At 40.0% G+C, this 26,206-nt stretch overlaps 1 protein-coding gene across 5 annotated transcripts in view; it reads left to right on the forward strand.

Moving 5' to 3' along the window:
- Positions 1–26,206, forward strand: part of DENND1B (DENN domain containing 1B) — a 261,341-nt gene that overhangs the window by 216,142 nt on the left and 18,993 nt on the right. The gene's annotated exons all lie outside the window — the stretch shown is intronic.

Raw genomic sequence — 26,206 nt, forward strand, 5'->3', positions numbered from 1 at the left:
TTCAACAGCTATTACGCGTCAGGCCCTTTTCTAGGTATTTTGGTAAAACATAAAAAATCTCTGCTTCAGGGGGCTGTTTTTATAACATACAAAGTGCCTTCTCTATGATTTATCCATTTGTTAAGCTTACGTTTTCATACATTAGTATTGCTTAACTGCAGTGTATTGGTCATGAATGCTGGTTGCATGACCTGAATTGTTTCAATGAAATAATTATTCCACAAGGGTAGGAAACTTTTCTGGCTACCACCATTAACTGGAAAACATTTATTAACTTGTAAATTAATGATGGATTTGCAATCAATTTCTTAACTTTTCTCCTTAGATTATATTAGATTAGATTTAGATTATATTTATCATGATAAATAGATTTTTATGTGAAAGAAATGTGGGAATCTTTGTTACCTGCAGGATGCTTTAAGATAAAAGGCAAACACTTAAACTGGAGAAATCCCTGTTCTAAATGTCAGTTTTAAATTAAGAAAATTATTTTTCTCTCCTCATATTTAAATTTTTAAATCTGCCTTTTCTTTAACGTGGCACAATATTTTTATGATAATTTAATTATAAAATACGTTACTGATTTCTGTTTTTGTTTGTTTTCTTTGAATTCCTGGAGACACAGTTTCTGATAGAGAAAATTATATTAGGTAATAGAAAACCTTACAGGATAATAGGTTACATTCATCACATACTTACCCTGAATCTTCATGGCTGTCATTTACTGTAATACCATTCGTGTAGTTATCTGCATTCATTAGTTAGCATTTTATGGTTTTCTGGTGGACATGACATGACTTTAACAAGAATTAAAAGAAGTAGGGCTTATTCTTTTGAGAATTATTATTTTCCTACTTGGTACATAGGAATTTGTTAAACCAACATATTTAGCTTTATTGTGCAGATGCTGATAATGTCTGCGTAACAATCTTTGCGAGTGATAAATACCTGAGTTTCAGGCAGTGTGTATACCCAGAATATGTTTCTTTGTATACATCTGTCCCATTATGTAAATAGACACATACATCTATGTATATGTATTTTAACAGCTAAATTTTTTGAGTTTATATTTCCAAACGCTTGCCACCCAGTATTTATTGTAATTTAATTTTTTGCTTTTGCTTCTGTTTCTTCTATAATTGAAATTTGATAGCTTTAGATTCACATACACACTAACCAAAGAGGTAAATTTTGGGCCCTTTGGCAATTCTTTTCCTTGCTACTTTCCACCCTTACTTCTTTTCCACATAGCTGCCAGAATGCACGTTTTCTTGCAATACTAATTTTACTTCTTTGAGCTGAAAGTTATAGGGCTCTGAAATGATAGCCAACTTGTGGCCAGCAGCTTATTTATAAAAGCAGACCATGGTACATTCAAACTGAAATTGTCATCTAATTCCAGGTCTGAATTATTTCCTTAATTTCATAGTGTTAGCAAACACATACACATGAAATACGACAACAGCAGGACATTTATTATGAGGATCTAGGTGTTCCTGCATCCATGTGCAGGAGTGTATGTAGACCTCTGGGAGGATTGGGACTGGAAGACGGGAAAAGCAGTCGGTCGGGGGAGAGTATCGACCCCACCACCTTCTCTATCTTTCCCACCTGGTCTGTTCTCCCTGCGTGTTTGTTCACTGTGCGTCTGCAGATTGGCTTTCTCGGCTCCTCTGTCCCTGCACTGAGCTTGCAGGCCCTCAGTTCAAACAACTGCTAGAAATGGACCACATATACATGTGGCCACTCTTTCCTTTGGATTCCTTTCCCATATGGGCCATTACAGAGTACTGAGTAGAGTTCCCTGTGCTACACGGTAAGTCCTTACTAGTTATCTATTTTACGTATAGTAGTGTGTATGTGTCAATCCCACCTGAAACTAATACAACATTGTAAATCAACTGTACTCCAAAAAAAATTTTTTTTATTTAAATTTAAAGAAAAGAAAGCAATAGACCACAATTCCCAAATCCAGTTTCTTGAGGAAGAACGTAATCAGCCCACATGGATCGGGCATAAATCCTTGGCTCCGTCTACTGTAGCCAGAGAGGCGGGGAGAGGACCACATTACCACGGACACTGGGACGGTGGTGGGTGTGAACAGGGAAAGCAGTTCTCAGAGTAGGGGTTTTAAGGATTGTGACAGTATCTCAAAGGATTTCTGCTGTTTCTTATTGCCTTATAATGCTATTGGCCAAGAAGTCATCTTTGCAAAAGAAAAGAAAAATATATATTTTTGAGTGGTGAGAGGCTGGATCTTTGTCCCACAAATCTGAAGCTTGGTAAGTTTAAGGTCAGCCTACCCTGATGGGCTGCCGTGGCCTCCGTTCTCACGGGAGAGATGAGCCACTTACACAAACAAAAGGACCTTAGCAAAAATAAGCTTCAGATGCAATATTTGCACTTTGGGCAAAGAGATCAAGAGGGACCAGGCATAGTCTACTGCCTTTTTTTTCCTTTGTGGTCTGATATTGCAGAAGCTTCCTTGGTTCACTTTTTGGAGATAATCCAACCTCACTGATTTAATCAAAATAAGATCCAGTATCCTGTGGAGCAGACAGAAAGTTGATGCTAGAACCATGTGCGTGTTGTTCTATGACGATTCCCAAATCAGTATGTTCTCTCACTCCTATCTCCACAAGTTGTAATAATATTAGGATCTGAGCACATTAAGATTTTCAATTCAATATGGAAGCAATTCTGGGAATAGTTGGATATGGTTAAAGAAAGAACCTAGATATTAATAAATACATCAGAGACACTGATGTTTATTTGTTTATATTCTACCTATTTCCAAAAATAAACTGATACCTTACAAAGAATCATAGAATAAAGAATTAAAATTCATTTAATTTAGAGAAGATTCATGGCAGAGAGAAAGTAAGTGTAGTAAGAAGCTAAGGCCCCATCCCGTGCTTAGCAGCCAAAATGAAAAAACACAGCTACCATGATTCATAATGCACAGAGATTTAGAAAGCTGTTCAGGAGATTCATCACCATCTCAGGACGTGGGACTGGCTGCACACAGTCCCGAGGGTGTACCTGGCAAGGATCCCTGTGTCAGGAGAGGGAAGGTCGGTTTTCTGTATTTGGTCTCTCCCATGCAATCTCATGATGTGAAGCGCTCAGGCTCATCAGAACCTTCCTCAGAGACCCCTCAGTTTCCTCGCTGTGGCCTCAGCTTTCACGTCAGTGTTGAACTGCTTAAAAAGATGCAAAGGTTACAAGCAGAAATAAACCTAGAATACACTCTTTCCTTCGTTCTGTAGCATCTCTCTTGTGTCAGTACTGGCTTCTCCAGAAGGAACCATGTCCTGGGCCGCGTGTTATATTTGATTGTTCACGTGACCAGATTCTCTTAAAAGACTTGCTGGGTGGTAAATTCAGTTACCTGAAAGCAAGATTCTGTAGATACCTATGGGATTTGGTGATCCAGATAATTTTGATGTTCTTACTACTATTTTCTAAACCTCAACTGTTACACAGTTGAGATAACATTGAAGTGCCCTGGAGCAGCCTTGGAAAACCCAAGGAAAAGGGACAGTTCCTTGATTAACAGTCTGTGTGTGTTTGTGCATACTAGAGGATTAATTTAAAACTCCCAACAATCCAAGCAGAGTGGGAACTATTACCCCCATTTTTCAGATTTAGAAGCGGGGGAGCAGAAGGGTTAAGAAATGTGCCCGAAGTTCTACAGTAAAAATAGCAGAGTAGGGATTGAAAAGCAGACAGACGGACTGATTCTGGAACGTTAAGTCCCTGGCCACTGCTCTCATGCTTTGCTTTGAGATGGGTGCTCTTGGAGGAGGGGCTGTTAGAGACAGGGGTGTGGACTTTACAGCCAGAGAGTGTTGACTTGGAGGAGGCTGCTGGCATCTAGCATGAAGCCAAACACACCATCTCAAAGCCTTAATTTCTACATTTGTGAAACGGTAGGAACAGTCCATGTCATCTTCCGAGGATGCTGTAGGCGTTATAGATCATGTATGTAAAGCACCTGCCACACAGTAGGCACTAAGCAGTCGGCCGCTGTCCATTTATACATAAACGCATATCTTGAGCTTCAGGTCTCTTACAGCAGTGGCACCATCTGACCTTCTTCTCTGTTCTCTCTTTCCAGAGTCACTAACAATCCTGCAGTCACTGAAGCACTGGGGACCCTAAAATTATCTGTCTTCATTCTAAGTAGGGATACCTTTAGATCTCAGTTTATGATTTGGAAAGAAATATACAACTCTTTGTTTTTAACCAAGAGATCTCTTGGTTTATAAGTTTATAAGACCCGAAGTATATGCCATTTTGTTGTCAGATTATCTAAATAGAGAATGTGGGCTTGTCTCATCCCATTCCTAACCTGTTTGCTTATCCATTTGAAAAGTCAGTTTTGGCTATATAAGAAGAACTGTACATTTCCAGTTTCCCAACTAGATTTGTGTAAATGAAACACTTTATCTTCATCCATTTTTCGAAAGAGAAAAATGAGACTTTGGTCATTTAAATTCCCAGAGTGTATTTTAAAGTAAAAAAAAAAATAAAATTTTATAATCTGGGTACTGTAGAAAAGAACAAATTGAAATGTGTGGTGTTTTAAGCTTCCATGACTTAGCTTATTTTTGAAATGGATTGTGAATCTATATCTACTCGCAACAAATGGTAATTTGTGTATTGGTCTGCTAATTAGTATGGTTATTTCCCGTTTTGTTGATGAGGCTTAAATAAATGTCAGGGGTATAGCCATGAAGATCTTCCAATTAGGCTTCCCATTTGTAAAACCCAACCCTTTTCCCTTTTGTGTGAAGATGACAGTTCCAGCAGCAGCCCCAGCCTAACAGGACTCCAGGGAAGGGTTCCTCCTCTGGTTTTATTGAAAATAGGGCCAGTTGGGTCCAGGGAGAATACCGCCACTGGCCCTGGTGCAGAACCGTTTTCATCTTGACTACATACTTACCTTCTTTCATCCATTTTATTTTGGAACAAAACACTGTAGACTCAGTGAGCAATGTCTAGACTAAGTCTGTCATTTAAAATTACGTTTTAAAATATTTGCCTGTAAAAATTCATTGAAACTTTCTAAGAATGAGAAATAACTTTAAATAATATGCAAATTTTATATGAACCTAAGATACTGCTCCATATTTAATAATAATAGCCTTTCTTAACTTACTCTGGTAATCGTAATGTGTGCTGTCTGTGAGTCTGTATTTCTCACAGGCTCGCACACACACAACTAGACCAGTGAATGGCGAGCAAGAGCATCGCTGTATTACATAGTCAACCTTAACAGATGGATGGCCCTAAGCAAGCAAAACCACTGCAGCAAAATCGAGTGGAAGTGGAGGATTGAAGCTTTTTGTTGTTAAGCCCCATTAAAACCCTGGCACACGTATCATTCTTAGCTATTGCATGTCTGGGATGAGTAGCAATCCACTCAGGTTTATTTTCAACCTGTCTAATTAATTATGTAGAAGCTGCATGAGAAAATATGAATGGAAGGTTATTTTTGCATTTGTACTATAATATAAAGTGTGTGACTGTTGACAAATGCCCTCACTTGGAATGTAGTCAAGACTTTAACCCAAATCCAGTGTTTACAAATAGAAATATGCTCAATAGCCATAATGCCTCCTAATAAGATGAGGTACTATTAAACTAATGGCCATTTATTCTGTTTTTCAAATTACATTCACATGTAGACTAATAGTCCGAGATATGAATAGTTCTTTAGAGTGAAGAAATAAGGACAAAGTTTATGCCATAAAATATGATATGTGTGATTTTTCCATTTTTTACCCATAGTACAAGGTGATAAAGTACACTTCAAATGAAACTATCTTTTTGAGTCCTTATGTATTTATTGGTTTATAAATCATCCTAATGGATTTGGAATATAGCACAGCATCAATGAGCTCATTTTATAATTGATGAGTAATGTAATTTTATCTTTAAAAACTGTGCTTAGAAGTTGTATATGCCTTTTTTGGCATGTGGAGACTTGCAGGTAAGGCATTTGAAAGCCACATTTCAGTTGAATGGGAACTTAAATCCCAGTATGTAAGCATGTTTTAAATATGAGATGTCAGATGGTTTACATCTTACACAGAATAAATCTCATATTTTAAAATACTGCCAATGAATTTGTTTCTGTGAAATCTACCAGAAAAGATAAACATTTAGATTCTCTAAATTGCTTAGTTCCTAAGCATCTAAGTGATGGGATATTCACACCTAGTAGGGTGTGGTTTATAGTATTGTGTTTATGATACACTTTTCTTCATTGGAATTCAGTGGAATCTGGGAATCGAATGTAATTAAGGACAGTGTTTCTCAGGTGACAGAATAGATTTCGGAAAATGACATGCTTGCTGGGATCTTTGAAAAATATAGTCCATTGAATAGCTTTGCTTTATTGGTCAAGAAAGAAATGGCATAGTCATTGGTTTACAGAGGGAAGTAGCCACTTGCTTCTTCTGACCAAGAAAAAAATGACTGTAAACCACAATGAGAAAAATAACCGTGACCTCGGGGGAAGGGGGAGAAACGAGTTTATGAAGGAGGAGAGCCAGATACTTGGAAAGAATACTTAATATAAATCTTCCAAAAAAAGAAAAGTAAGTTTAACCAAATCACGGTAAGCCAAAAAAAAACCCCAAAACAAAACAAAAAGAGAAACCCTAGTTTTTTATTTTTAGCACTCTGTTTACTTTGGCTCAGTATTGAGAATTGTTATTATGATTAAGCTAAAGTGCTGAATTAAAGTGATCAGAAAGTCGAAATATTAAAGTATGAGAGTGTCAAATGATAAAATGTTTTTAAAAATAATTTAAGTAAGTGTGTTTCTATTAAAAGATGCCCACAAAAAGTACTGCCTAAATGAAAACATGGTTTAGCAGTCTTTGTCCAAAAGCCACTCTTTGATATAGCATCTATTTAGTCTAATTTACACTAATGCCACTAATTTATAGAATTGATCCTTTCAGTCCAATTTGAAAATATGGGGACCATGTTGTTGTTTTAAAGAAAGTTATTTTTCTCTGTTGTTTCTGTTGAAATAATATTAATTTCCAACATGTCAAATGTGATTATTGTTACCTCTGTGCCCCGCCAGCCCTTCTCCCCAACACCCCAGTTATGGATGACAGGGGTGCCCTCTAGTGACTATTAGGTAATATTTTCTTTCCTTGAAAGAATGGTTACGCAAGACAAAATTCGTAATTATAAAATTTGCCTTTCTCTTTTAGAAACACAATAGAATACATATTTGAGGAATTTATATTGTCATAAAATTGTTCAAGAACATTGTTCTTTCAAAGAGATAATTCAAGACCAACTCCTTCTTTCAGCAACTGGCTGGGACTTCATTTTTAAAATGAACAATACCTAGGGTATGATAAAGACTTATGTGAACATGTTCCCTATATTTTATGAGATGTTTTTTGGTTGAAATGTACATTTTTAATGTTATACTTTTACTCTTCAGATTTATTGCCACAAATGGCTATGTCATTTATCACAAAGTCTTGAAACAAAAACAAAGGTATTAAATTTTCCATTTAGTAAATAGATTGAGTATTACCATTCTAGACTTTACATCGGTAATTACATCACTAAGATCTTTCTGTTCTGTTTAACTTTGTGAGAGCTTTTTCTTGTTACATCTTTATTTTAAGAGCTTGGCGAAAGCAACAACAGCTCTCTATTCCAAAAGTCCCCAAGTTTTCTAGACAAATTCTTATTTTCTCCCAGGCATCCTGGCATACAGAAATGATGACTTTCTTCCTGTTTTGTGTATAAGAACTGCTTTTAAGGTTGGTCAGAGGTTAGTGTTAGTGTTGATGAAAGGAAAGGCCAGTCTTGTCTTTGTAGGTGTTCCTGCTGCTGTGCGTTAGTGTCCCCGAGAGAGAGAAATTGCCAGGAGTGTCACTAGATGTGTAACTAGAGAGTATTATATTATTATCATTTGAACCGGATTTATGTCTGTTACACATGATTATATTTCCTGGTATAGAACATAAAGTAGTAGCATGATGCATAAATATCTTAACAAGTTACAAAATAGGACTACTTTGTGTGCAGCCTTCTCTGGAAGTTCTTCATGGTTTTTCTAACACTTGAGTCTAATCCTGGTCAGGTTAGGTAACACACATCCCTCACCCCCCATAATTACCACTTACTTATTATAGCGAGAACATTGAAGACTTACTCTCTCTCTCAGCAAATTAGCACCTCTCAAGTATACAACGCAGTGTTGTTAACTGTAGTCACCATTCTGCACAGTCCCTGAACTTACCCGTCTTGTAAGGGCAAGTTTGTACCCTTTGACCAGTGTCTCCTCATTTCCCTCACCCCCCCAGCCCCTGGCAACCACCAGTCTCCTTTCTGTTTCTCTGAGTTTAGCTTTTTTAGGCTCCACATGTAAATGAGATCATACGCTATTTGTGTTTTTCTCTCTGGCTTATTTCACTTAGCATAATGCCCTCCAGCTTCATTCATGTTGTCACAAATGGCAGGATTTCTTTCTTTCTGTGGCTGAATGGTATTCCTCTGTATAAACATACACCACATTTTCTTTATCCATTCCTGTACACAGGCTGTTTACATATCTTGGCTGTTGTGAAAAGTGCTGCAGTGATCGTGGGATGCAGATAGCTCTACGAGACAGTGATTTCACTTCCTTCTGGTAATTACCCAGAAGTGGAATTACTGATCATATGGTAGTTCTATTTTTAGTGTTTTGAGGAACCTCCATACTGTTTTCCAGAGTAGCTGCACCAATTTACATTCCCACCAACAGTGCTCATTTTCTCTACACCCTCTCCAGTATTCCTTCCCTCTTGTCTTTTTGATGATGGCCATTCTAACAGATGTGAGGTGTTATCTTATTGTGGTTGTGATTGGCATTTTCTTGATTAGTGATGTTGAGCACCTTTTCAACGTACTTGATGGTCATCTGTATGCCTTTGGAAAAGTGTCTGTTCAAGTCATTTGCCCACTTTTTAATCAGATAATTATTATTTTTGCTATTGTATGAGTTTCTTATATATTCTGTATATTAACCCCCATCCAATACATGATTTGCAAATATTTTCTTCCATCCCATGAGAATGGGAGAAATTTTCATTTTGTTGATGCTTTCTTTTGCTATGCAGAAGCTTTTTAGTTTGATGTAGCCCCATTTGTTGATTTTTGCTTTTGTTGCTTGTGCTTTTGGTGTCATATCCAAAAAATCATTATCAAGACTGATGACAGGGAGCTTTTTCCCTATGTTTTCTAACATTCTATGAGTTTTACAGTTTCAGGTCTTAAATTTAAGTCCTTAACCCATTTTGAGTTAACTTTTATGAGTGATGTAAGGTTAAATTCATGCAATTTCATTCTTTTGCATGTGAATATCCAGTTTTCCAGCATCATTTATTGAATAGACTACCCTTTCACCATTGAGTGTTCTTGACCCCCTTGTCAAATCTTACTAGACCATAAGTGCATGGGTTTATTTCTGGGCTTGTGATTCTGCTCCATTGATCTATGTATATTTCATACCAATAACATACTGTTTTGATTACAATAACCTTGTAATATAGTTTGAAACCAGAAAGTTCAGCTTTGCTCTTTCCAAGACTGATTTGGTTATTTGGGGTCTTCTGTGGTTCCACACAAATTTTAGGATTCCTTTTCCTATTTCTATGAAAAATGCTGTTGGAATTTTCATAGTAATTGCATTGCGTCTGTAGTTGGCTTTGGGTCATATGGACATTTTAACAATATTAACTCTTCGTATCCAGGAACACAGGCTATCTTTCCATTTATTTGTGTCTTCTTCAGTTTCTTTCATCAGTGTCTTAAAAGTTTTTGTTGTATAGATCATTCACTTCCTTGGTTAAATTTATTTTTAAGTACTTTATTGTTTTTGATGCCGTTGTAAATGGGATTGTCTGTCTTTCTTTTTCAGAAAGTTAGATCATTGTTAGTGTATAGGAATGCCAGTTTAAATAATTTTTATTGACCTGTTTTAAATGGCTGATGAGCCCATCAAAAGAATTCTTTATCTTTTATGTCATGTTTTTGTTTACAATTCTATCATTCAACTTGACTCTTTTATAGATTCCACCTCTCTGCTGTCATCCTATCTGTTTATGCATATTCTCCTTCTTTTTATTTTGTTCTTACTTTTCATGTCTGGTAGTTCTTGGGTGATGGACCCCATGTGTAAAAAAGCAGTAGAGAGTAAGTTAAATAGTACTTACACCCAGAAATGGTGTGAGGCCGTTAGTACAAGAGGTTGAGTTCATCATGTGTTGGACTGGTTGGGATTTTGTTGTTGACATCATTACCTGCAGTGGCTGCTGTTATTATAAGTGTGTGTAGACAGCAGTACTTCTGGAGGTACCAGAAGGTTTGTCTCAGTGTTCCACCTTCACCCTCAGCCGTCAGCAGTCCCTGTATATAGCGGGTCTCTCTCGGTGTTTGCAGCCGTCCCTCAGCAATTAATTTCTGTTGCTAGTTACATGGTCCTAGCCTTATGGGTTTTCTGTGCTCTGGTCCAGCTTTGGTCTTCATAGGCCATGTGCCCTTGTGGCTCAGGTGTGGGACCTTCTCAGCATCCCTCCCTTCCTGCTTGTGGTGGATAAACTTCCCTTTACCTGTGATTGGTTTGGGGCAGTTTGCAGGCCGCCTGCCCCTCCCTAGTGGTGGTAGACTTATGCTTGGTATCCGTGTAGGATCCTGTGCCTATCAGGGCCTCCGGCTCCTGCCTGGGGTGTAGGGTTTGTACTTCTACACCTGCCCCCGTGGTCTTGGGGTTGAGTTTGCTGACGCCTGCCAGCAGCTGAGGCTCTTGCTGTGTGTAAATGAATGACCTTCAGGAGTCAGTGGGCTTTGCGCCTGTCTCCTGCAGGCCCGCACCCCCACGGGAGCGCTTTCAGACTCCTGTCTGTCCCCAGTCCTTCTCTGCAGCACCAGATGGTAGAGTTGCCTGATCTGGCAAATAAAATTATAGGATTTTACCTGTGGAGAAGAGCTTGCGAGTGCAAACACCCCTGTCGCTGAGTCTACCAGCTCTTCCAAACCGGCATGTTAGTCCACACGTGGTCTCGGTTGCATTTCAGCACATTTCTTCCTCCCTGTTTATATTCCAGCTGCTCTTCTTCTGTGTGTGTGCTTTGCCAAGGATGAAATAGATCCTGTCTCCTGTCTCTCTTTGGAGGGACTTCTGACTCTATGGAATTCATTTTACTTGGTTGCCTTACAACTCAGCATTCTGATAGGTTCAAGAAAAAATTATGATATTTTTCTTTAAGATCATCCAGATGTTTGTCATGGTTAGGATGGGAATCGACATTCTTTTGCTGCTTTTTGCATTCAAAATGGAAGTGGATTTAAAAGCAAAATGAATTAAAAGATATGATTCTTGGCCTCGAGGACTTGGTAAGACAGGAATGTACTCACAGAACACTGCTTTCATAAGAGAGTGCATATCAGGTGACAGCCGAGTGATGGAGAATGAAGTGGCTAAAGCTGGCAGAGAAGGTGCCGTGGCTGTAGGAGGGGAGGCTGGTTAAGTGGTCATGGGTGTGTCCAGACCACTTCAGAATCTTCCCGCCGGAACTAGTCTTACGTGACACTCACCTGCTCAGAAACGGAATTCTGACGCTTCTACTCAAGCTTATTTCCTTAGCCTGGTAATAGAAGCCCTTCATAACCTGAATTCATCAGACTTCAGCAAACATGTATCTTGTTAATCCTTCGATTTAACTTTCTTGTTCTGACAGAAATATCTTTGGAAAAGTGTCTTAATCTCTTGTCTCTTCACCTACCCGGACAGTAGTACTCTTGATCATTCTGTAACTACTACCTGTTTTAAAATTGAGGTTAAGACTTGCCATTTTAAGAAGGTCTTTCTTGGGTTAATTTTCAGACATTTATTTCTTCTGAGTCTCTGAGGACTGACTTATCTAGTGTAATTATAATGAAGAGAGTTCCGTTCAGCAAGCCAGGACACCTGGGTTGCAGTCTCAGCTCTGTCACTAACTGTCTAATCTTGCCCAGGATACTTTACTTCATTAAGCTTTTGGTTCCCTAATATGTAAAACAGGGAAGATGCTCCCCAAAGTGTGTGGTAAAGTAGATATTTAAAGTATGATCTATAAAACACCTAATACACTGAAGCAAGTAAGTCACGGGTAAGGCACTTTGTGCTTCAGTTACCGCCTATAAAAATGATAACACACATGTGTTTAAACCTCTTTTCAAATTGCAAACTGCCATGTATTTTTAAGGTATTGGCGTTATAATTCTGTATAGTAGCTTTCTTGATAATTTATTCCCATATTATTTCACGCAGATATTTTTTGTCTTAGGCTGCAAAGTGCATAGGCCCAGGGGGTTGTTGTAGACTTTGGAAAAGCCAGGTAATGCTCTGGACCTCAGTCACTTCAAGTCTGAAATGGGGACAGTAGCACAGAGAGTACCTCCTTTCAAAAAATTCATATATTACAAGCATCTCAATTTTATGAAGTCTAAAAACTTGTATTTTCCCATTCATCTGCCTGTATCCCTTATCTTTCCCTGGCCCCTTAACCCCAACTATGAATTTCACCTTACCCAGGATTTTGCCCTAGTCTTAGATTTGTCTGCCATCTAGTGACAGAAATGGTAACTGCAGGATAACAGGCTCCTTGTGCATCCGGGGAAGATCCTCACCATTTTACCCTCTGATATGCTTTGGGGAAACCATTGTAGTGAAAAGAAAGGAAACACTCATCTTGCTTGTTGTAGCTAAACCAGACTCATTTCTTGCTGCCTCATTAGACATGGGGTTTGAGGGTATTGTGACCTGGACCCCCTGCCTCTGTCACTCTCCTCGTGTGTCTGCTCTTCCTTCCAGTCTTTTCCAGTCCGTTCTCTTTGCTTCACTCAATGTCTCACTTCTCTAATACAATATCTTCTCTAATAAATTTCATTCCACACTGACAGCTTTTTTTGCATTAGTTTAGTATTTTTCACATTCTTAGTAAGCATCCCTTGCTATACAAGTGCTTATTACTTCCAAAATATTGATAGTATATTAATTTTTCGCTTTATGTGAGAAAATTTTTATTGCACGATTATGTGTTTAGAACCTAGTGAGAGTCCAATTGAAGACATGTGACGTCCAATTCCCCATCTTTATTTTTAATTCTTTGCGTCAGAGGGATATAAAACTCTGTTTGTTTCCTTATGATGTCTTCTTACATCCAAAAAATATACCCTTTTAGTGTAGTACTGGCTCCCAAGAGAGTTGCAAATGCCAGTAGTTACTTGATAGTTTGCACAGCCTCCAGGGTCAATAGTGCCTGACCATGGCTAGAGTTCCAGCTGCACTAGGTCTGTACAGTTCAGAAACTTCCAGACCTCCTTATTGATCCCAGAGTTTACCAGTATTTAAAGGATGCAGTTACAATTCTACGTTGTTAGTATTGTTAGCCTGCTGATGGAACCTACTTATTAGGAATGTTACAGTTTGACATAAATCATGATCAGTGTTAATGTTCATTTATATAAGTTGTCATATGTGATCAAAAAGCTGAGTGCAGTTATATCCATAGGAAGAATTGTGTTTGTAATTGCTTTATTATATTCAGTATTTGGCATTTTCACCCTTTTTTGAAAATCTTGAGAGGAAGGGAACATCTTTTCTTTTGTGTGCCTCACAGCATGGAAGACAGTAACTCACGTGTAGTAGGTGTTTAATGGATGTTTGTGGTGTGAAGAGATGCCAAGAATTTTTTTTTTTAAATGAGGTGTGGCTGCTACTTACCTTCAAGGAGTACAGAGAAGCTTTCAGGAGGTCCTCAAATATTTGTTGAAGGGAAAAAACAATGAATGGCTTCCTGTTACCCTCCACCATCGGGGCCTGCAAGTTGGGTCTGTCCCCGTCTCCATCCCCGCTACCAGCTTCTGCCCCCCCCTTTCCTGCTACACCTCTGATCTCCCCCCAGTTTATCTGTGACCTGCTGTAAACTTACCTGCATCCAGCCTTGTGCCTTCTTAGTATACACCTGCCATCTAGTGGTCATCCAGGCAACTGCAAGATCAGTGGGTCCTTAAATAACCCTGTGCACGGGACCCAGGCTCTGACCAACGGGCTACCGTAGGCGTCTTTGATTCCACTGTGTTTGCCCTGGTCGTCCCACCACGGGCGGGACCTTTGCACGTTTCAGTTCCTCTTCTCATCATCTACTTAATTCCTACTGACCTTTCAGAGCCGAAGTCAAACATTTTTCAAGGGAAGCCTTCCCTTGACCTCCATGACGAGGTCAGATTCCTTGTAGCGGTCATAGTTTAGTACAAGTTCTTGCTGTCGTAATTGTATGCTTATATTATTCAACTTAATTCATGTTTCATTTACTAGACCACAGTCTCCATGAAGGCAAGGAGCTCTGTTGTCGGTCATACTCGTACTAGCATGTAGCCCACTACCTGGTACATGCAGACATTTCTGTAATCTTTACTGAATGAATGCGCATAACACTCCTCTGTGCTTCACGGGTGCTGGAAATGCCCATGTCGGCCAGTTAGCGCAGTACCGTCTTCTTTGTGTTATGTATTTTCTTATCAGTTTTAAAATTCGTTGAAGTGCTCAACAGAAACTACTACCATGTATGGAGGTATTCATTTATTCACGAAACACTAACCACCTGCTTTAAAGAAGAATTTTGTATTAAAGGGTAGAATTATAACGCCCTCATTTTATTTGGTTCATTAGCTAATGAGAAAGCCAGTAAGACGTGTAAAAAAAAAAACTGATACAAAGGATACTTCAAAGAACAGACACCTGGACAGTCAAGAATACTGAAGTGTACATGCTAACAGGTACTAAAACCATCGTTGTCCGCACCATAGACCTGCGGCTCCACTGGGCAAAATTTGCTGCATCTCTGGGGACGAGAAACATTTCCGTTGCTGTCAGTCCTCTCCAAGGTACCTATGGTCTCTGCAGGGTTATTAATGGTGCCTGTGAGCCACGCAGACCTCCAGAGCGCTGGACAATCCCCCAGTCTGCCCCAGGAGGCTAGGCAGTACCTAACATTTCTTTGAGAGGACGGCAGTAATTTTGGACCCATTTCAGTATCTTTTACAGTTTTCCTGACATTCTCTCCACCTGTGATCCTCATGATCTCAAAGATTATTCTTGATCAAAAAAGATGGCTGTTTTCATCAGGTTTGACCTGATTATTTACATCACACCTTTGTGAATCTAGAGCCATGCAGTATAGGCCAGCTATGGCCACAGAATTTACTTCTTTCTGGAAGTTTTCATAAGAAATCCGATTGGGCTGATAAAAGTCTCTGTTATTTGCTATCTGAAGGCTAGGAAACTAAGCCCAGGAAAGCTTTCTACCAGGTAAAAATATGTTTTACCTGAAATAGCTACAAATTGGGGTGGATCCCTCTTGAGGCTCTCTGGATTTGCTCAGGCTCCCGGCCTGCTGGGAAAGGCACCATTGAGGCTGGACCCTGTCCGGTGGGTACCTCGCAGGTCTCCTGGGAGGGCTCTGCAGGCTTCAGCTCCATAAATCTACAACCTTTGGTCCACAGCAGAGGCTCCAGGTAAGGCCTTGGTTGCACAGTTTGTCCAGTTGTATCCTGGGCAGGTCGTTAAAGACAAAGAAAGATGGAGAGCCCTGGAGAATCAGGTAACCCCACAGTCTCCTGAACATCATCCAGATTCCGCTGACAGGACACGCCATCATCTTTAGCTCCTTTCAAAGCCTTTTGCAGCTTTCCTGACACTAATACGTACCACACGCTGCGTGGTTCTGAGGGTACGAGAGAGAAGGGAGCAAGGCTCCTGCCCTCGGAACCGGCCGTGGAGCAGGGAGGAGGGGCTCTAACCAGGACGCGGTGCAGCGGGACAGGCCCCCGGCCGGTGTGCGTCCAGGTGCTCTAGGGCTGCACGAGGCATCAGCAAACGGACGCTTGAGTGAGGAAGTGTATCCTGCAAGGCGGGAGGGGAGAGCAAAGCGTGAAGGACAGCTAGAGAAAGAGGGGAAAGGCCAGGTGGGGGAGGCTCTGCTGGACCCGCATGCACGGGATGGAAGACGGCTGGTAGGGCTGGAGCAGACACCCCTGCGGCAGAGTCTGGGCCAAAGTGAGGAGTCGGAGATTGATCCCCAAAACGGTGGGGAGCCCCTGAAGGAGTTACGGAAAGAGGAGCGGAGCATTGTTGTGTTTGCCTTTAAAAAGATGTCTCTGTCAGCAGCTTAGCGACTGTAGCTTTTCTACAAGGTGGGAGGAAAGAGGCTCAGATGCGGGTGGGCAGTTCCAGATTTTCCAGTGAGTACAGACGCGTAGTGGCAGAGACAGTGGGGCCGGGAGGAGGGGATCAGTGTAAGAGGAGAGCCTGCAAGGCAGGGGGATCGACCTGTGCAAAGGTCCTGTGGTAGAACAACTCACGGCAGGTATCGGGCTGAAAGGGGCCCTGGTGATGCCTTGTGGGTCAGAGCAGAGTGAACCAGGGAGCAATTGCTAACTTTGTGGAGGCCCAGAAAATGTCATCACAGGCTATTAACGCTCCCTAAAGATTAGAGGCACCAAAAACAGGATTACAGTCTTCTTTCTTCTGTCAGTAAATTAAAGAAACCTGGCCATTATTTGTACCCTGATCAAGAAGAAAAGGAAAGAGTCTTTTCCCCCCTTTTCAGAAAAATTCATGGAAAAAGCTATGCACATTTCAAAACACAGGAAAGAGAGAAGCTTCCATAACTGCACACGGCAGATGCACAGGCGATGGGAGGCTTACCTGCGACATTGGCTGGTTTTCCAGGGGCAAGAACCATGTCGTGTCATTTAGTGCAACTTTGAAAACTATTTATAGGGTCTTTTAAAAATGTAAATCAACTTAATTTTTCTTTTTCTTACTTTTTCTCCATGTTGACTGCTTATACCTCTCTCTCAATCTATTTCATAATCACTTTTTTAAAAAAGAAAGCTCCTGTTCCCAAATATAAGCCATATTATTGACTGTCCTGGCACTTATTTCAGGGGGTTCTAGGTAATAATTTATAATGAACATGTTCATTGGCCCTTGGGAACTTTCCCACTGTACACCTGTTACTGTGAGATTTCTATCCAGATCTGAAATAGAACAGTATTTTTCTCTGAAAACATACAGTATACAAAGTCCATTCCACTGGCATCTGCAACTATTAACTATCTAACGTTACAGTTAGAAAAATAATGATATGCACAGCTTTTCAAAAGCTATAGTCAGTTTATTAAAATGTATATATATATATATATATATATATATTTTACATCTTTATTAGAGTATAATTGATTTATAATGGTGTGTTAGTTTCTGCTTTAAAACAAAGTGAATCAGTTATACATATACATATGTTCTCATATCTCTTTGCTCTTGCATCTCCCTCCCTCCCACCCTCCCTATCCTACCCCTCCAGGCAGTCACAAAGCACCGAGCTGATCTCCCTGTGCTATGCGGCTGCTTCCCACTAGCTATTTTACATTTGGTAGTGTATATATGTCCATGCCTCGCTCTCGCTTTGTCACAGCTTACCCTTCTCGCTCCCCATATCCTCAAGTCCATTCTCTAGTAGGTCTGTGTCTTTATTCCTGTCTTAAATCTAGATTCTTCATGACATTTTTTTTTCTTAAATTCCATATATATGTGTTAGCATACGGTATTTGTCTTTCTCTTTCTGACTTACTTCACTCTGTATGACAGACTCTGGGTCTATCCACCTCATTACAAATAGCTAATTTCATTTCTTTTTATGGCTGAGTAATATTCCATTGTATATATGTGCCACATCTTCTTGATCCATTCATCCAATGATGGACACTTAGGTTGTTTCCATCTCATGGCTATTGTAAATAGAGCTGCAATGAACATTGTGGTACATGACTCTTTTTCAATTATGGTTTTCTCAGGATATATGCCTAGTAGTGGGATTGCTGCATCATATGGTAGTTCTGTTTGTAGTTTTTTAAGGAACCTCCATACTGTTCTCCATAGTGGCTGTACCAATTCACATTCCCACCAGCAATGCAAGAGTGTTCCCTTTTCTCCACAGCCTCTCCAGCATTTATTGTTTCTAGATTTTTTGATGATGGCCATTCTGACTGGTGTGAGATGATATCTCATTGTAGTGTTGAGTTGCATTTCTCTAATGATTAATGATGTTGAGCATTCTTTCATGTGTTTGTTGGCAGTCTGTATATCTTCTCTGGAGAAATGTCAGTTTAGGTCTTCTGCCCATTTGGGGATTGGGTTGTTTGTTATTGAGCTGCATGAGCTGTTATAAATTTTGGAGATTAATCCATTGTCAGTTGCTTCATTTGCAAATATTTTCTCCCATTCTGAGGGCTGTCTTTTGGTCTTGTTTATGGTTTCCTTTGCTGTGTAAAAGCTTTGAAGTTTCATTAGGTCCCATTTGTTCATTTTTGTTTTTATTTCCATTTCTCTAGGAGGTGGGTCAAAAAGGATCTTGCTGTGATTTATGTCATAGAGTGTTCTGCTTATGTTTTCCTCTAAGAGTTTGATAGTGTCTGGCCTTACATTTAGGTCTTTAATCCATTTTGAGCTTATTTTTGTGTATGGTGTTAGGGAGTGATCTAATCTCATACTTTTACATGTCCATGTCCAGTTTTCCCAGCACCACTTATTGAAGAGGCTGTCCTTTCTCCACTGTACATTCCTGCCTCCTTTATCAAAGATAAGGTGACCATATGTGCGTGGGTTTATCTCTGGGCTTTCTATCCTGTTCCATTGATCTATCTTTCTGTTTTTGTGCCAGTACCATACTGTCTTGATTATTGTAGCTTTGTAGTATAGTCTGAAGTCAGGGAGCCTGATTCCTCCAGCTCCGTTTTTCGTTCTCAAGATTGCTTCGGCTATGCGGGGTCTTTTGTGTTTCCATACAAATTGTGAAATTTTTTGTTCTGGTTCTGTGAAAAATGTCAGTGGTAGTTTGATAGGGATTGCACTGAATCTGTAGATTGCTTTGGGTAGTAGAGTCATTTTCACAATGTTGATTCTTCCAATCCAAGAACATGGTATATCTCTCCATCTATTTGTATCATCTTTAATTTCTTTCATCAGTGTCTTATAATTTTCTGCATACAGGTCTTTTGTCTCCTTTGGTAGGTTTATTCTTTCTGTTGCAGTGGTAAATGGGAGTGTTTTCTTGATTTCACTTTCAGATTTTTCATCATTAGGGTATAGGAATGCCAGAGATTTCTGTGCATTAATTTTGTATCCTGCTACTTTACCAAATTCATTGATTAGTCTAGTAGTTTTCTGGTAGCATCTCTAGGATTCTCTATGTATAGTATCATGTCATCTGCAAACAGTGACAGCTTTACTTCTTCTTTTCCGATTTGGATTCTTTTATTTCCTTTTCTTCTCTGATTGCTGTGGCTAAAACTTCCAAAACTATGTGGAATAAGAGTGGTGAGAGTGGGCACCCTTGTCTTGTTCCTGATATTAGTGGAAATGCTTTCAGTTTGTCACCATTGAGGATGATGTTGGCTGTGGGTTTGTCATATATGGCCTTTATCATGTTGAGGAAAGTACCCTCTATGCCTACTTTCTGCAGGGTTTTTATCATAAATGTGTGTTGAATTTTGTCAAAAGCTTTCTCTGCATCTATTGAGATGATCATAAGGTTTTTCTCCTTCAGTTTGTTAATATGGTGTATCATGTTGATTTATTTGCATATATTGAAGAATCCTTGCATTCCTAGAATAAACCCTACTTGATCATGGTGTATGATCCTTTTAATGTGCTGTTGGATTCTGTTTGCTAGTATTTTGTTGAGGATTTTTGCATCCATGTTCATCAGTGATATTGGCCTGTAGTTTTCTTTCTTTGTGACATCCTTGTCTGGTTTTGGTATCAAGGTGACGGTGGCCTCCTAGAATGAGTTTGGGAGTGTTCCTCCCTCTGCTACACTTTGGAAGAGCTTGAGAAGGATAGGTGTTAGCTCTTCTCTAAATGTTTGATAGAATTTGCCTGTGAAGCCATCTGGTCCTGGGCTTTTGTTTGTTGGAAGATTTTTAATCACAGTTTCAATTTCAGTGCTTGTGATTGGTCTGTTCATATTTTTATTTCTTCCTGATTCAGTCTTGGCAGGTTGTGCATTTCTAAGAATTTGTCCATTTCTTCCAGGTTGTCCATTTTATTGGCATAGAGTTGCTTGCAGTAATCTCTCATGATCTTTTGTATTTCTGCAGTGTCAATTGTTACTTCTTTTTCATTTCTAATTCTATTGATTTGAGTCTTCTCCCTGTTTTTCTTCATGAGTCTGGCTAATGGCTTATCAATTTTGTTTATCTTCTCAAAGAACCAGCTTTTAGTTTTATTGATCTTTGCTATCGTTTCATTCATTTCTTTTTCATTTATTTCTGATCTGATTTTTATGGTTTCTTTCCTTCTGCTAACTTTGAGGGTTTTTTGTTCTTCTTTCTCTAATTGCTTTAGGTGCAAGGTTAGGTTGTTTATTAGAGATGTTTCCTGTTTCTTAAGGTGGGATTGTATTGATATAAACTTCCCTCCTAGAACTGCTCTTGCTGCATCCCATAGGTTTTGGGTTGTCGTCTCCATTGTCATTTGTTTCTAGGTATTTTTTGATTTCCTCTTTGATTTCTTCAGTGATCACTTCGTTATTAAGTAGTGTATTGTTTAGCCTCCATGTGTTTGTATTTTTTACAGATCTTTTCCTGTAATTGATATCTAGTCTCATAGCGTTGTGGTCAGAAAAGATACTTGATACAATTTCAATTTTCTTAAATTTACCAAGGCTTGATTTGTGACCCAAGATATGCTCCATCCTGGAGAATGTTCCATGAGCACTTGAGAAAAATGTGTATTCTCTTGTTTTTGGATGGAATGTCCTATAAATATCAGTTAAGTCCATCTTGTTTAATGTATCATTTAAAGCTTGTGTTTCCTTATTTATTTTCATTTTGGATGATCTGTCCTTTGGTGAAAGTGGGGTGTTAAAGTCCCCTACTATGAATGTGTTACTGTCGATTTCCCCTTTTATGTCTGTTAGCATTTGCCTTATGTATTGAGGTGCTCCTATGTTGGGTGCATAAATATTTACAATTGTTATATCTTCTTCTTGGATTGATCTCTTGATCATTATGTAGTGTCCTTCTTTGTCTCTTCTAATAGACTTTATTTTAAAAAGTCTATTTTGTCTGCTATGAGAATTGCTACTCCAGGTTTCTTTTGGTTTCCATTTGCATGGAATATCTTTTTCCATCCCTTTACTTTCAGTCTGTATGTGTCTCTAGGTCTGAAGTGGGTCTCTTGTAGACAGCATATATATTGGTCTTGTTTTTGTATCCATTCAGCCAATCTGTGTCTTTTGGTGGGAGCATTTAGTCCATTTACACTTAAGGTAATTATCGATATGTATGTTCCTATTCCCATTTTCTGAATTGCTTTGGGTTCGTTATTGTAGGTCTTTTCCTCCTCTGTGTTTCTTGACTAGAGAAGTTCCTTTTGCATTTGTTGTAAAAGTGGTTTGGTGGTGCTGAACTCTCTCAGCTTTTGCTTGTCTGTAAAGGTTTTAATTCCTCCATCAAATCTGAATGAGATCCTTGCTGTGTAGAGTAATCTTGGTTGCAGGTTTTTCTCCTTCATCACTTTAAATATGTCCTGCCAGTCCCTTCTGGCTTGCAGAGTTTCTGCTGAATGATCAGCTGTTAACCTTATGGGGATTCCCTTGTGTGTTATTTGTTCTTTTTCCCTTGCTGCTTTTAATATGTTTTCTTTGTATTTAATTTTTGACAGTTTGATTAATATGTGTCTTGGCGTACTTCTCCTTGGATTTATCCTGTATGGGACTCTCTGTGCTTCCTGGACTTGATTAACTATTTCCTTTCCCATATTAGGGAAGTTTTGAACTATAATATCTTCAAATATTTTCTCAGTCCCTTTCTTTTTCTCTTCTTCTTCTGGAACCCCTATAACTCTAATGTTGGTGCGTTTAATGTTGTCCCAGAGGTCTCTGAGACTGTCCTCAGTTCTTTTAATTCTTTTTTCTCTATTCTGCTCTGCAGTAGTTATTTCCACTATTTTATCTTCCTGGTCACTGATCTGTTCTTCTGCCTCAGTTATTCTGCTATTGATCCCTTCTAGAGAATTTTTAATTTCATTTATTGTGTTGTTCATCGTTGCTTGTTTCATCTTTAGTTCTTCTAGGTCCTTGTTAAATGTTTCTCAAATTTTGTCTATTCTATTTCCAAGATTTTGGATCAATTTTATTATCATTATTCTGAATTCTTTTTCAGGTAGACTGCCTATTTCCTCTTCATTTGTTAGGTCTGGTGGGTTTTTATCTTGCTCCTTCACCTGCTGTGTGTTTTTCTGTCTTCTCATTTTGCTTATCTTACTGTGTTTGGAGTCTCCTTTATGCAGGCTGCAGGTTTGTAGTTCCTGTTGTTTTTGGTGTCTGCCCCCAGTGGGTAGGGTTGTTTCAGTGGGTTGTGTAGGCTTCCTGGTGGAGGGGACTAGTGCCTGTGTTCTGGTGGATGAGGCTGAATCTTGTCTTTATGGTGGGCAGGTCCACGTCTGGTGGTGTGTTTTGGGGTGTCTGTGGACTTATTATGATTTTATGCAGCCTCTCTGCTAATGGGTGGGGTTGTGTTCCTGTCTTGCTAGTTGTTTGGCATAGGGTGTCCAGCACTGTAGCTTGCTGGTCGTTGAGTGAAACTGGGTGCTGGTGTTGAGATGGAAATCTCCCAGAGATTTTCGCCGTTTGATACTACGTAGAGCTGGGAGGTCTCTTGTGGACCAGTGTCCTGAAGTTGGCTCCCCCACCTCAGAGGCACAGCACTGACTCCTGGCTGTAGCACCAAGAGCCTTTCATCCACACGGAAAAAGAGGAAAAGGGAAAAAAATCATAAATCTTGCTCTCAAAGTCCACCTCCTCAATTTGGGATGATTCGTTGTCTATTCAGGTATTCCGCAGATGCAGGGTACATCAAGTTGATTGTGGAGCTTTAATCTGCGGCTTCTGAGGCTGCTGGGAGAGATTCCCCTTTCTCTTCTTTGTTCGCACAGCTCCCGGGGTTCAACTTTGGATTTGGCCCCGCCTCTGCGTGTAGGTACCCTGGGGGCATCTGTTCTTCGCTCAGACAGGACGGGGTTAAAGGAGCAGCTGATTCTGGGGCTCTGGCTCACTCAGGCCGGGGGGAGGGAGGGGTATGGAGGCTGGGCGAGCCTGCGGCGGCAGAGGCCGGCGTGACATTGCGCCAGCCTGATGCGGGCCGTGTGCTTTCCCGGGGAAGTTGTTCCTGGATCCCGGGATCCTGGCAGTGGCGGGCTGCACAGGCCCCCGGGAGGCGCGGTGTGGACAGTGACCTGTGCTCGCAGACAGGCTTCTTGGTGGCGGCAGCAACAGCCTTAGCATCTCATGCCCATATCTGGGGTCCACGCTTTTAGCCGCGGCTCGCGCCCGTCTCTGGAGCTCCTTTAAGCAGCGCTCTTAATCCCCTCTCCTCGCGCAGCAGGAAACAAAGAGGGAAGAAAAAGTCTCTTGCCTCTTCGGCAGGTCCAGACTTTTCCTGGACTCCCTCCCAGCCAGCTGTGGCGCACTAGCCCCTTCAGGCTCTGTTCACGCCGCCAACCCCAGTCCTCTCCCTGTGGTCTGACCGAAGCCCGAGCCTCAGCTCCCAGCCCCGCCCGCCCCGGCGGGTGAGCAGACAAGCCTCTCAGGCTGGTGAGTGCTGGTCGGCCCCGATCCTCTGTGCGGGAATCTCTCTGCTTTGCCCTCCGCACCCCTGTGGCTGCGCTCTCCTCCGTGGCCCCGAAGCTTCCCCACTCTGCCACCCGCAGTCTCCCCCCGCGAAGAGGCTCCTAGTGTGTGAAAACCTTTCCTCCTTCACAGCTCCCTCCCACTGGTCCAGGTCTCATCCCTATTCTTTTATCTCTGTTTTTTCTTTTTTCTTTTGCCCTACCCAGGTACGTGGGGAGTTTCTTGCCTTTTGGGGGGTCTGAGGTCTTCTGCCAGCATTCAGTAGGTGTTCTGTAGGAGTTGTTCCACGTGTAGATGAATTTCTGGTGTATCTGTGGGGAGGAAGGTGATCTCCACGTCTTACTCTTCCGCCATCTTCCCCCACTCGAGACCTAAAATGTATATATTTTAAATTTTCATTGTGTTGTGATTATTTTTCTGTTAGTCATAGTTTAGTTTCTGTGTAGTTTATTGTGCATGTTTTCAGTAATGATGTATCTGTGATTTATGAATCCAGATAAAGATGCCCTAGTTTTGGCTGTGTATCACACACCCTGAAGAGTACACAGTATATTTTTTGCACTCTAACCTTACTAGCTGCCAGTTACCCATAAAAGACTCCTGTTCATAAAATTATGACCAGTTATTTTTGCCTGTGTCGTGTGTGCTGGGTATAGTGGAAACAATTCTTTATTTCCTCTGAAAGCACTGTGCCTGCATCCAAACCCATCAGAAACAGTGACGTAGAGATAATCTGGGTTCATGTGAGCTCAGGAGCTGATGATGCTTTTGTTAAATATGCTGCCATTTCCCTCTATCTTGAATGTTGATCAAATTTTAATTATTTTTCTCCTTTTTCCTTTTTTGTGACCTTAACAATTATGTAATATGAGGTCATAAAGCAATTGACACATTAACCGTGTGTTTGGACAGTTACTTCATACTGTATATGGAGATTGCAGGTCCTAATGAATTGAATTATTGCATATATATATTTGATAACTGTTCATTAGAAGCTTATTTCAGTTAGCCAAAGCATAACTCCCGTAGAAAGAAAAACATTAATCAGTTTTACTTCTGATTCTCATTCTGTTGTGAAAACTCACCATAAGTTACACTTTTACACTCCTATGTGTATAGAAATTGATAGAACCCTGGCCTAGATAGAAAATGTAAAACTAAATACAGAGGCACTTGTGAATCTCTTATGACTTAAATGACTTAGACTGTGGAGAAGCAGGGGCTTCATTTAAAAAAAGATATAGTTAATAAAAAAATAATTGAGAATCTATGGTATATGCAGGCAGATTGTAGAATATGAAACTAACTTGTGGAAGAAAATGAACAAGGGGCTGGCAACACATCAGGTTCCACTTTATGGTTCTTATTCTTGATAAGGTGTGTGACCTTGAGCAATTATGGGGCCTCCCTGGTGTTCCTCCAGATGTATTGTGGGGTTCACTAGACACTGATCTGCTTAAAGGCAGAGACTCAACCTAACTCAACTCTGTATTCCCAGAACCTAGCCCAGTGTGTATGTGAGTGCTTTGCAAAGTATGCTGTAAACATAAATAGTGAGTTATGTGGTTATTATCTTCTTGTATTAGTTCTTAAATAGTCAATGATGATTTGTTAAATAGCAGCATAAAGTCCCAGCTCCCTCATAGTTTTTGTTCATTTGGTTTTTGTTTTGATTTGTTTTGTTTTTAATTAGAAAAATTAAATGCAAGACCCATAGCTGGCATAATGGTAAGCGTACACAGAGGTCAGTGTAATAATAATGACTTGTCTTTAGAATCAGAGGACTGCATTATATTTTGTGAGTTCTGGAGTGAGTGGGTTAAAATATATTTTTCCCACAGAAATAACGTTGTAAGTGGTAGTTGTGTTTTTAGGCTATTTCCCAAATTTCTAGTTAACTCACATACCTTAAGCTTATAGTTGTAAAGTGATAGTAGTTATAAGTCCCAACACATTGCTGATTACCAAAATTATGGAGAAACTTACTGCACTTTCGCAGCAGGGGTTACAAGAACATATTTCTCTACTCATTCTTTCCTTTCTGTCACTCACTAGCACATTGATTAATTTGTGGATATTGAATCACCCTTGCATCCCTAGAAGAAATCCCACTTGATCATGGTGTATGATCCTTTTAATGTATTGTTGGATTTGGTTTGCTAGTATTTTGTTGAGGATTTTTGCATCTATGTTCATCAGGAATATTAGCCTGTAATTTTCATTTTTTGTAATATCTTTGGTAATATCTTTGTTTGTTATCAGGGCAGTGCTGGCCTTTTGGAACAAGTTTAGAAGCTTTCCCTCCTCTGCAAATTTTTGGAATAGTTTGAGAAAGATAGGTGTTAACTCTTTAAATGTTTGGTAGAATTCACCTGTGAAGCCTTCTGACCCTGGACTTCTGTTTGTTGGGAGTTTATTACTGATTGAATTTCATTACTAGT

This window comes from Mesoplodon bidens (genome assembly GCF_964165515.1).
Source record: "Mesoplodon bidens genome assembly, chromosome: 2".
In the NCBI taxonomy this organism is placed as follows: Eukaryota; Metazoa; Chordata; class Mammalia; order Artiodactyla; family Ziphiidae; genus Mesoplodon; species Mesoplodon bidens.